The sequence below is a fragment of the Monodon monoceros genome, unplaced genomic scaffold (genome assembly GCF_005190385.1).
Source record: "Monodon monoceros isolate NGI ecotype Baffin Bay Population unplaced genomic scaffold, NGI_Narwhal_1 Super_Scaffold_16, whole genome shotgun sequence".
Taxonomy (NCBI): domain Eukaryota; kingdom Metazoa; phylum Chordata; class Mammalia; order Artiodactyla; family Monodontidae; genus Monodon; species Monodon monoceros.
In genome coordinates, this window is record NW_021703772.1 from 24,192,115 (window position 1) to 24,202,580 (window position 10,466).

At 41.6% G+C, this 10,466-nt stretch overlaps 1 pseudogene; it reads right to left on the bottom strand.

Annotated features, from left to right (window-relative positions):
* Nucleotides 1-668: 668 nt before the first annotated feature.
* On the bottom strand, nt 669-2,843 carry LOC114896547 (annotated as a pseudogene).
* Between the last annotated feature and the right edge of the window lie 7,623 nt (nt 2,844-10,466).

The following is a 10,466-nucleotide window of genomic DNA, read 5'->3' on the forward strand; positions in this document are numbered from 1 at the left end:
CTCTTGTGTTAGTGAATGGAATACTTTTTTTAAGGATAAATATTATGTTGAAGCACAGATAAATGTAATTAAGGAATGTGCAAGACAATTTGTGGTGAAAGCTTTGGAGAGTAAGTTCTATAAATGTATGTAAAAACTAATAGTGATACTGAAGTCACTAGAAACGTTTTGGTAAGTGTTAAGGTTCAAAATTTTTCCCTTTTTCTTTTCAGGAAAAATGTCTAGGGAGAATACTGTTGGAAGACTTATATTTAGGCAAGGCTTAACCGTGTGTGTACTTTTTCATTTAGAGCTCATTTCTGCACAAACGTTAAGAGGAGAATGGTGTGAGAAGTGGAGTGAAGGCTCTGGCAAAGAAGAATGTGTGAGGTTGCTGACCGGTGAAAGTAAGAGGGTGAAGGAGTCCTCACCATCGCAGGGTTGCTGAAGGCCACGCTTAAGTGAGAGAAGTCGGGCAGTCTGTCCAGCCTGTTGACTACGTTGGGAAGGAGCCCAGGTCCAGGTCTGGCTACTGAGGTCTTGCCTCTGGGTGTGCTTGGGTCCGTCTGTTGGTGCGCCTTCGCTGGCGTCTGCATGGCCCGCTGGGGCACTGGGGAGGGTAGGGAGGCGACCTTCTGCTCCGATGTTGGGTAGAGGTTCTGCGAATCGGGCCGACACGTGTCTCCCGGTCAATCATTGAGTTTGCTTCGCCAGTGTGTATCTGACCTGGCGCGCTGAAGAATCACTGGAGAATTGCCCGCGCTGTGAAGATGAGTGGTAGGGCACACAGGTGCCTTGGCGGTAGGGCTGGAACGGAGGTCGCGCCTGGGGAAAGGGTTCCGAAGGTCGCCGCAGAGGCATGCCGACGTGGCTGGGAACCAGGACAAGGGCTGTTCGCCCGGGTCACCTCTGCTGTCCCGGGGTTGCCTACCGTCCACCAGGCCTGGAAGTCCCCTGGTGGGACCATCCCTGATCCACCTGCCCACGGGGTAGCGGCAGAGGAGGTCCACGCCCCAGGCATCCGCCAGATGAGCCAGCAGCAGCTGGGAGAGGTGGCAGTGTGCGCGCTCGTGGCAGTGTGCGCGCTCGTCCCAGTGCACGCCATCTCGCTGCCGGTGCTGTCCTGCATGCCGGAAGTGGAAATGCAGGTCCAGCATGTCGAAGCCGTACCTGCTGGCCTCTGCCGAGCTGTAGAAGTTGGCCTCTATCACTTTTTCCCGCAGGCGCGCACCTCGGAATAGGTCCTCCGGCAGGAGGAAGCCCTGGAGACGACCTCCGCCATTGGCAGGGCCGTGTTCCACACCAAGAGGCAGGCCTCGGGCAGCACTTTGTCCAGGCGCCCGAACAGGCTCTCTAAGCCCTCCAGGTAACTCCTCGGGAAATCCTGGCCGTATGTGGAGAGGTCCCGGAGGCAGGAGTTCACGACCACCACGTGCGGGGCGTATTCGCCCCGACGCAGGTGTTCCAGGACGTCTTTACGTACGCGGAGTACGCACGCACGAGAAAGTAGAAACGCACCAGGTGGTGGCCGGAGCAGAACCGGCAGACGTCGCGGTAATACGTGCAGCTGTGCAGGCGTTCCCACCCGCAGCCCTTCCGCGGCACATCGCGCTCGAAGCTCAGCTCGCCCTTGGCCTTCAGCTGGCTGGAAAAGAACAGGCAGCCCTTCTGCAGCAGGAGCACCAGGTCCTTGCACACGGCCCTCTGCATGGGATCCCCCCACGACGACCACAAACTTGTTGCGCAGCAGCTGCCGGACTTCGCAAGCCCGCAGGTAGGCCGTGGTGGGGGAGGGCAGGCGGGAGGCCTAGCTCCTGCCTTTCCTCGGGCAGGTCGGAGGAGAGATGGGGGAAGGGCAGAAGTGCACGGGAAAGAGGGCGGTGCGCAGTTGGGTGCGGGCATTACTGACCGCGCGGGGGTCCCGGGCAGCGAGGAGAAAAGAGGCAGCGTGTTTGCGCCCTGAAGTCCGCCTCAGCCAAAACTGACTTTGGCCCGGGACGTGACCTCTGACCCGCGGAGGTGAGGCGCAGGACCCCCACGGGAACCTGCCCCGCTCAACTGCAGTGAGCGTTCTTTTTCAACGGATCCGTGCTTGCTTTCTAATATCTCGGGCTTGGACTGCTATTACGCTGCACTTCTGGGCACATCCAGTCCACTGTCCCTTCTTTGTTTTACCAGTATCCCAATAACAGGGCGCATCTGGGATGCCTCTTTTTGCCCCTGGCTCTTGCTTCCTGTATGCGTTCCCACCTCTACTTGAGAATTTCTTTATTGCTGGCTTGGTTCTCCTTTTGTACTGCCAGCTCCTTTACTAGAGGCGTTTGAGGAATGTCTCCGCCTGGGGAGAGACGCCATTCCCAGCGGGAGAATCTCGCTGGGGACTGATCTACAGCCAGGATTTACAAGCAGTGATTGGCAGAACGGTCGGGTCTAGTGCAAATAGTAGAGGGTTCAACTCTAATTTTTTTCTTTTAATTAAACTACTTATTGTCACCTCATTGTGGATTCTCATGCACTTGTAAGAAATAATACAGAGAGATTTTCGTATACCCTTTACCCCTTTCCCCCATGGGTAACTCCTCCTGCACCATTCCCCTAATGCCTGGTAATTGCTAAACTGTCCGCATTTTGAGAATTCTATATAAATAGATTGTACAGAATATAACTTTGGGGGATTAACTTTTTCCCTCTACATCATTCTCTGGTGTTCATCCAGTGTGTCCACTTTATAAACCCTATACTGTTTTCTTCATTAGAAAATTAGTTTTCCAGTGGTACAAATGTGTCAATACCCTGTTCCCTTTTTATTCACTGAGTACTATTGTATGGTATGGACGTACTACAGTCACAGTCACTTTAACCATTCACCCGAAAGTATGTTGGGTTGTTTCCAGTCTTTGGCTATTACAAATCATGCTGCTGCGAATATTACTGTACAGGATTTTGTGAGAACCTAGATTTTCATTTCTCTGGGATGAGCCCTGAACTGTGATTGCTGCGTTGTGTGATGGGTGCAAATTTAGTGCTTTCAGAAATGCCCAGACTGCTTTCCAAAGTGGCTGTACCATTTCACATTCCCAGAAGCAATGAATGAGTGGCCATTTTCCTTCTTTATGAAGGAACATAATATGAACATCCTGGGTATGAACATCCTGGGTATGACCTTTCTGGTTGCATGAATCCTGGTCTCTTCTGCACTTGGATATGGATATAAGCTTGAAGTTGTATAATGCAGGCCTCCTTCATCTTTAAGCATGGATGTGAGCTTCTAGCCAGTGCAACCTGAGCCTCTTCATCCTTGATTAGGGACACGAACTTCCTTCGGAATAAATCCTCTCCCTCTAGATCCTTGGCTGGGGATGCAAACTTCCCAGACCTATTTTTAACCTTTTTTTTTTTTAAACAGGTTAATAAACAATCCCCTCTTAAAATATTCCTATGATAGTCATATTTATCAGCCATGAAGACTTTCATGTGAAATAGCTTATTTTAGAGCCTCTATACTTCATATATATATATATATATATATATATATATATATATATGGCAAGAAATCACCTGGTTTGGTAATTTCTCCTCATATTTTACAGAGTTATCAGTGGGATCTTCAAAGTCTTTTACCTTCACTACAAACAAAAGTATAGTTTACATTGGTGTAGCAATTTACTTTTGAACCCCTAAAACCAATAGTTTTTTTTCACTGCCAAGAAAGCAAATAGAAATTATTCAGTAGTGCATATAAGAATTAACTGAAATTTTATGTTACTTTATAAAAACAAAGTGGTTATTTCTATATTGCATTTTAAATATGATAACTACGTAATGGAACTAAAGTCAATTTAGAATAACTTACATAATCACCTTCTGTTAATATTGCTATTACTTCATGGGCATGCTACCCTTTCTTTGGGAGAGATTTTCCTGCTTTCAGCATAAAATGGAGAAAAAAACTTTGAAACCAAGTTTTGGTGATATCTTAAAAAGTCCCTTATACTACATCTTAAAAACACATATGTATGGCTAAAGAAGTATTATATTTATTAGAATATCACTGTAGCTTTTATATGCCCAAATACTAATTACAGGAAACTAAATTTTTAATCTAATAAAATTAAAAGAAAGAGATCAGTTTCATTTTTTTCTTAAGGAGCTATTTTTTGTTGTTGTTGTAAATATAAAGAGCTTGTCTGTCTTCAGAGTACAAGTGAAATAAATACTGCCATTTAGCCAGTTAAATTTTTAAGAAGAGTTTTCATCTACTTGTTTATTCACATTGATTTTTTTTAAAAAATCAGCTAATTGACAGGTTTGCACTTCCTTTTGTGTTGTATAAACTCAACCTTGAAAGACATTGCTTTGTGTTGTATTCCCTACCAGAAGTTCAGAAAAATTTCAATTTAGCATGACTGAATGTTAAAGCAGATAGAAAAGATGTGAACATTTACTTTCTTTAACTCATTTTCCAATATGACCATTTTTCAACTGTTATTTTTCCAATGCCTAAAATTCTTTATCAGTAATATAAAAATCTGAAACATGTTCAGTTTGAAGTATTATACCATCACATAGCTTATTTTATAATATTTTACTTTTTTAGTGTTCTTTGAAATTACAAATATAACAGATGACCTTCAAAACTTTTAAATAGAGAAGTAAAATATATATTCAAAGTCTTTTCTTTACTCTTACACATTCTCAAAGATTTATTATGTGTTGATTCAGACCTCTTTTTATACCTTGACAAAAATATGTTTAGATATGAATATATACGTTTTGTTACATAAAATTTGTCATTCTCCATATTATTCTGTAACTTATTTTTTCATGTAACATTATATAATAAGCATCTTACCTTAGACCAAGTTCTCTAGGAAACAGCTTAAAGAAAAAGCTGATGTGCCAGTTTATTAGCAGGTGTTTTCCCAGAGGAGTGAGAATGAGTCAGGGGAGAAAGGAGAACAGACATGATGGGATGCATCACTGGACTGGCCACTGTGGCCACTGTGGGTGTCAGTTGCAACTGACAGTGTGATCTCATGGGATCATCTTTCCAAAGATTGTATAAACTTCTCTGTTTCAGGACAGTTTTACTCAGGATGAGGGGAGAAAAATGTATCTCCCAGTTCATATCTCCCGTAAGTCAAAAGTTCATTCACTGCCTAGGGCATTCATTTCCCGCCCCCCCCCCACCCCCACCGACAATTCCAGATTGCCAGTGTGTGAGCACCAAATGGATCCCCTAGCCACTCATAATTCAGCAGCCAGTCCAGTAATGCATCAGAGGTCTTCTCCCCTCTACTTAGGGAATTTGGGGACATAGTTTCTCTGCTGTGGTTTTTCCAATGATCAGATCCGGTCTGCTATTTCTCTCCTAGTATTTTCTTAAACTGTCGTCAGGATTTCTGTTTTGTATTCCACTACTGCTAATTAAATTTTTTTTTTTTTTTTTAATTTCAGTGTTACCATGAGTAAGAGGAAAGTAAATTGTTCTTGTTCTTGAGCTGAACTCCATCCACTTAACTTTTTGATTCTGGAAATAGGTATATGATCTTGTACAATTAACTTCACCTTGCTAAGATGTTTCTGTTAAGACGGTACTGGTGGCAGGAAAAGATGTTTCTGTTAAGACGGTACTGGTGGCAGGAAAAGTTAAGGTAATTTTCACCTCATTACGTTGTCTGACTCTATGCATCTATGATTAGAAAGTTAAACCAACAACTTGTTAGCATATTATGTTAACAGAAAATTATTTCTTATCCTAGTGATCTTTTCAACCTTCTGATCCTCCAAATACCTTCCTGTCCTTCAGTTATATGAATACACTAGTTTAAAAAGAAAGAAAGAAAGAGAAAAAAAATAAAGGTCATAGGCTATTTTGTGTGTGGGTATGTGTGTGTGTGCATGTGCATGCGTGTGTGTCTATTTTGGGTCTGTAATCCAATTGTTTCGTCTTCCTCTTAGCTTTGAAGCTTGGGGTATGACACTGCTTTATTTTCCTACTTCCCTTTGTCCAATAGTAGATTTGATTAGATGTTGGCGTCAAAGTATCATGGGATAAAAATTTCCAATTAAATATCAATAAATTTCATTTATTAACTAAATAAAAGGAATGACATAGATAAAGAGGAGATAAAACTTTCTTGAGATGGGCAAGAGGCACAGATAAATAAATGTTTGTGCCCCCTCCTCAAAGAAATAAAAATCTGAGATTAGGAAGACAGGCCTGAGCCCAAATATTACAAAGCATTGGTTGGTGGGGAAAAAGAATTGTACTGTATCCTAGATGTATGAAGATACCCACATCATGGTTCTAAATGAAATTGTGAGTATTGGGCACATCCTGCTCTTAAATTACACTATGATAGGTTTACTACTAAATTCTTACGAGTTTAAAAATTAAAGTTATTCTGGGTTTAGGAGTTAAAGAGTAAACCAGAGGGACGGTAATTAGTATAAAGAAGAAAAATGATATGAGCCTGAAGAAGAGACCAGGACTGAAGATTTAGAGAAATTTAGTATGATAAAGACATGAGCTGGGGCTTCCCTGGTGGCGCAGTGGTTGAGAGTCTGCCTGCCGATGCGGGGGACACGGGTTCGTGCCCCGGTGCGGGAAGATCCCACATGCTGTGGAGTGGGCTCGCTGAGCCTGTGCCTCCGGAGCCTGTGCTCTGCAATGGGAGAGGCCACAGCAGTGAGAGGCCTGCGTACCGCAAAAAAAAAAAAAAAAAAAAAGACATGAGCTTATTAGCCAGGGAGGCCTATACTCCTTCTCTTAATCCATCACCGGAGCTTCTGACTCTGCTTTATTTTTTTCACATTTACCACTACTGCCTGACATTTTATTAATGATTTGTTTATTATCTACCTATCCCACCATAATTTAAGCTCCATGAAAAATGGCTAGTTTCTGTTTGTTGTTGTATCCTCAGTTCTTAAGACCATGTTGGAATGCAGCTGGTTCTCAATAAATACTTATTGAATGAAAGAAAGAATGAACTATGGAAGCTCAGTATTAGAAGCAATCATTAAAAACTACTTTAAACACTATTGAATGCTGGAATTGCCTAAATAACACACCTGTTAAAGAATCATCTAGACTATGTCCTATGTTATTCATGTTTAGTTATTGGGAACCTTATGCTTTCTATGGCAGTTTGTTTTGTTCTCAGGAAATGGGACTGTTAAAAATGCCTCTCTCTGATTTTTTAAAATGATACTGTTTTATTTCTTGATTTAGTAAAGGACAGTGATAATTATTTTTCCATATGGCAGTCTTTAATATATTTGGATATAGTTTGTATACCATTACTCTCCAGAGTGGTCTTTTATTATAGGCTACAAATCTCTTCACTTATTACTACTAAGGAATAATTTCTATTCTGTGTTAGTACTTGGCTTTCTTCAAATAGGCGTAATGACAAATAAGAAAGAGCATTCAGAAGTATGTAACTGTGGCCTAGAAAGAATTTCTTTATATGGTAATAAAGTGGATCCCTCTGGGAAAATGCACCCCTCCCCTTTCCTTTCAAAAGGCAGTGAGCTTTTAATTCTAGGGTCCTCTGTCTTTGTAGATTCTTAACCCTGCAAACTCAGGGGGAGGAACTAAGGCAAGAGTTGCCTCATCTACTCATATGTCTTTGATCTCATTTATGTCCTCTGCTCTTCTTTTGTTTGCTGACTGAGCAGTAATCTCAACACTGTCACATTCATGTTGTCATTTGCATCAGTTATTAAAGCCAGACCAGCTTTTGGGGTTGGTCCTAGTTCATAAGTCTCCTATCCTAGTTAGCCTTCTCAGAGTACATCATGAGTCATATATGACATTCACAGAAACCCAGTTTTCCAGGTGTGGTTTGATCAACACAGTCCCAGGTTTGGATTATCACCTCCCTTGTTCAATTCATTCTGCCTAAAACCTAATATGCTTTTCTCGAGGATCCACCACACTCACGACCCACATTGACTTTACCTTCCCCTAAACTGCCTGAGTCATTTTCAGACATCATCAGTATTGTCTCCCTTTCCCAAACCTGTGCTACTGGCTTTTGAACCTGAGAGCGAATCCCAAGATGTACTACTATTATATTTAGTCAGTTGTTCCAACTGGTCAAGATCTTTTTATCCCATTGCTACAGCCTGTCAAGATCTTTTTGGATTCTAATTCTTTCATCCTGGTTAGTCACTGTTCCACTCAGTAACCTGTAAACCATGCTTTGATAATCATTCGTTCTATATCTGCAAGTCAGTAGCAAAAATGCTAAGCTGGGTAGTACTAGTTTTCAGTAGACTTTGGGTGTAATTATTTAACCTATTATAGATCCACATAATTATCTCTGCTTGTAGGCCATCTCTGTCCATTTTGTCCAAAAGGAGCTCCTGAGCAGTTGTGGTAAACACCTTCCTAAAGTCCTTCTAGAGTAGGGTTACCAGGTTTCATGGATTTCACAGCATTGTGACTTCATAAAGGTGTGCAAAATATTCTTCCTGCCTCTCCCAATTCACTCTCCACCCTGTTTTGTGCTTCTGGAACCTGTCCTCCATGCACTATATTAACTGGATTCCATTGTCTGAGATTATAGAAGGGCAGGAGAAGAATGGGATTAAGGTATGAATTTCACCCGTCCCTCTCTTCATAGCCACAGGCCATCAGTGTAGTAATTAGTATAAGTGGCTTAGCTCTTCTTTTGTCTATCCAGTGGACTCTCCTCCAGCTAAAGATACAGCTACAACTCTCTCCAGGTTCTAGTACATGTTTCCCTTCTTGACCCTTGAAACTTAAGGGTCAAAGATGGCTGCAATGGGCTTGCAGCCTGTGTGGTCATACAGGACCCCATGCTTGGTAATGCTTTGCTGCTCCTGTCTTGAAATTCTTAGTGGATTTTGAATAAAGGGCTATGCATTTTCATTTTGCCCTTGACCCTGTAAATTATGTAGCCAGTCCTGTGTTGGGTGGTGCCAGTTCTCCACAGTTGCTTCACTATCCCTCTAAGTTTCCTTTAACCCTACCCCATGCTAGTATGAAGAGTCCCTGCTGTAAACTCACCTCAACTACTGTCTAGTTGTGTGTGCCATTTGCTCCCTGCCAGGACCCTGACGTACAGAAAGAAGTGAGAGGAGTCTGATTTGTTTTGTGAGCCTTTATTGGTTCCTAGTGATCATTGCTTCTTTAGGCTTCCAAACCTATTCATCTATATTAAAGATTCTGAAATCTTAGCTGAAATCAATGTAACTTTTATCTGTCTCTAATTTGTCAAACCTCCCTTCATCTCATTTTTCAAATTTGGATGGTATTTGCTTATCTCCAGTTTTATTACCCTTTATTGTTCTTGACAGTCCCTCAAATGTCATTGGCAATGTTTGGTTTAATGATCTAATTTGCAAATTCCTTGGAGACCTTTAGAGATAATTTGAGACCAGAAGCTTACCTATCCTTCCCTAGCTACACCTCCAGTTAATTCCCTTTTACCAATATGTTTTCTCTTTTTTTCAGTCCAAAGAAAGGTTTGCTTTCTCTTTTGTTATTAGTCAATGTATTATTGGCCTCAAACAGAGAACATTCTCTTCTCTATCTTCTACATACTATGATCAAGGCTTAAAAAGACGTGTGTGTGTGTGTGTGTGTGTGTGTGTGTGTTGGGGGTGTGTGTGTATGTGTGTGTGTAAATTTTGCAGTTTATTGGGTGCTTAGACTTCGCAAATCTATCAATTCTCTGCCACCCTCTAATATGAATCCTTGGCTATGTTTCTTTCACCTCATCTTTTGAGCATGTGGAGAGGACAAAAACATTAATACACAAATTCTGAGACTTTGGGCAGCCCCCATTCCCCTGTAGCTCTAAGAAGGAAGAATTCTTTATTATTCTTGCATCTTTAGGGCTGGGCTTTGGAAATTTCCATTTGGGTCCTAGAACAGAGAAAGATCAAATTTATTTTCAACAGAAAAAGTCCTAGAAAAAAAAGTGGTCATAGGCGTTTGAGTTTGGACTAAAACAAGTGAAAGAGTTTTAGGGAAGAAGTGTAAGAAAGAATCCAGAAAGGTGGTAGGTGTTAGGGAAGCAACTGCCATCAAAATGGATGAGAGGTAAGAGAAGGTATATGTAATTTTCATACAGTGTCTTTTAAGAGAATTCCAAAATATCTGAATTACTTTTCAGTACTTTCTTGGAGGTTGCTGTGTTGCATACATCACCATCTCAGGCCAGCCAGAAGAAGGGCCAGTACTGTTTGGCTTTTATATGTGTCCCTTTAAAATCTGAGCTCAGAAACCAAATTGATTTGTATAGAATATCTGGAATTTTTCTTCCTCTGTAGCTTCATTTGCAATTGCACAGTTAGCATTACATTTATGTGAACTCCTCGAATCATCTCAGTATCTCCTGGAATCAACTCAGTATTTCCTGGCATAAAAATCAAGCCTATTTTTTCCTTAGTTAATATTTAATTAATTAAAATATCTTTGAGATAATATTTTAAACATTTGCTTTATT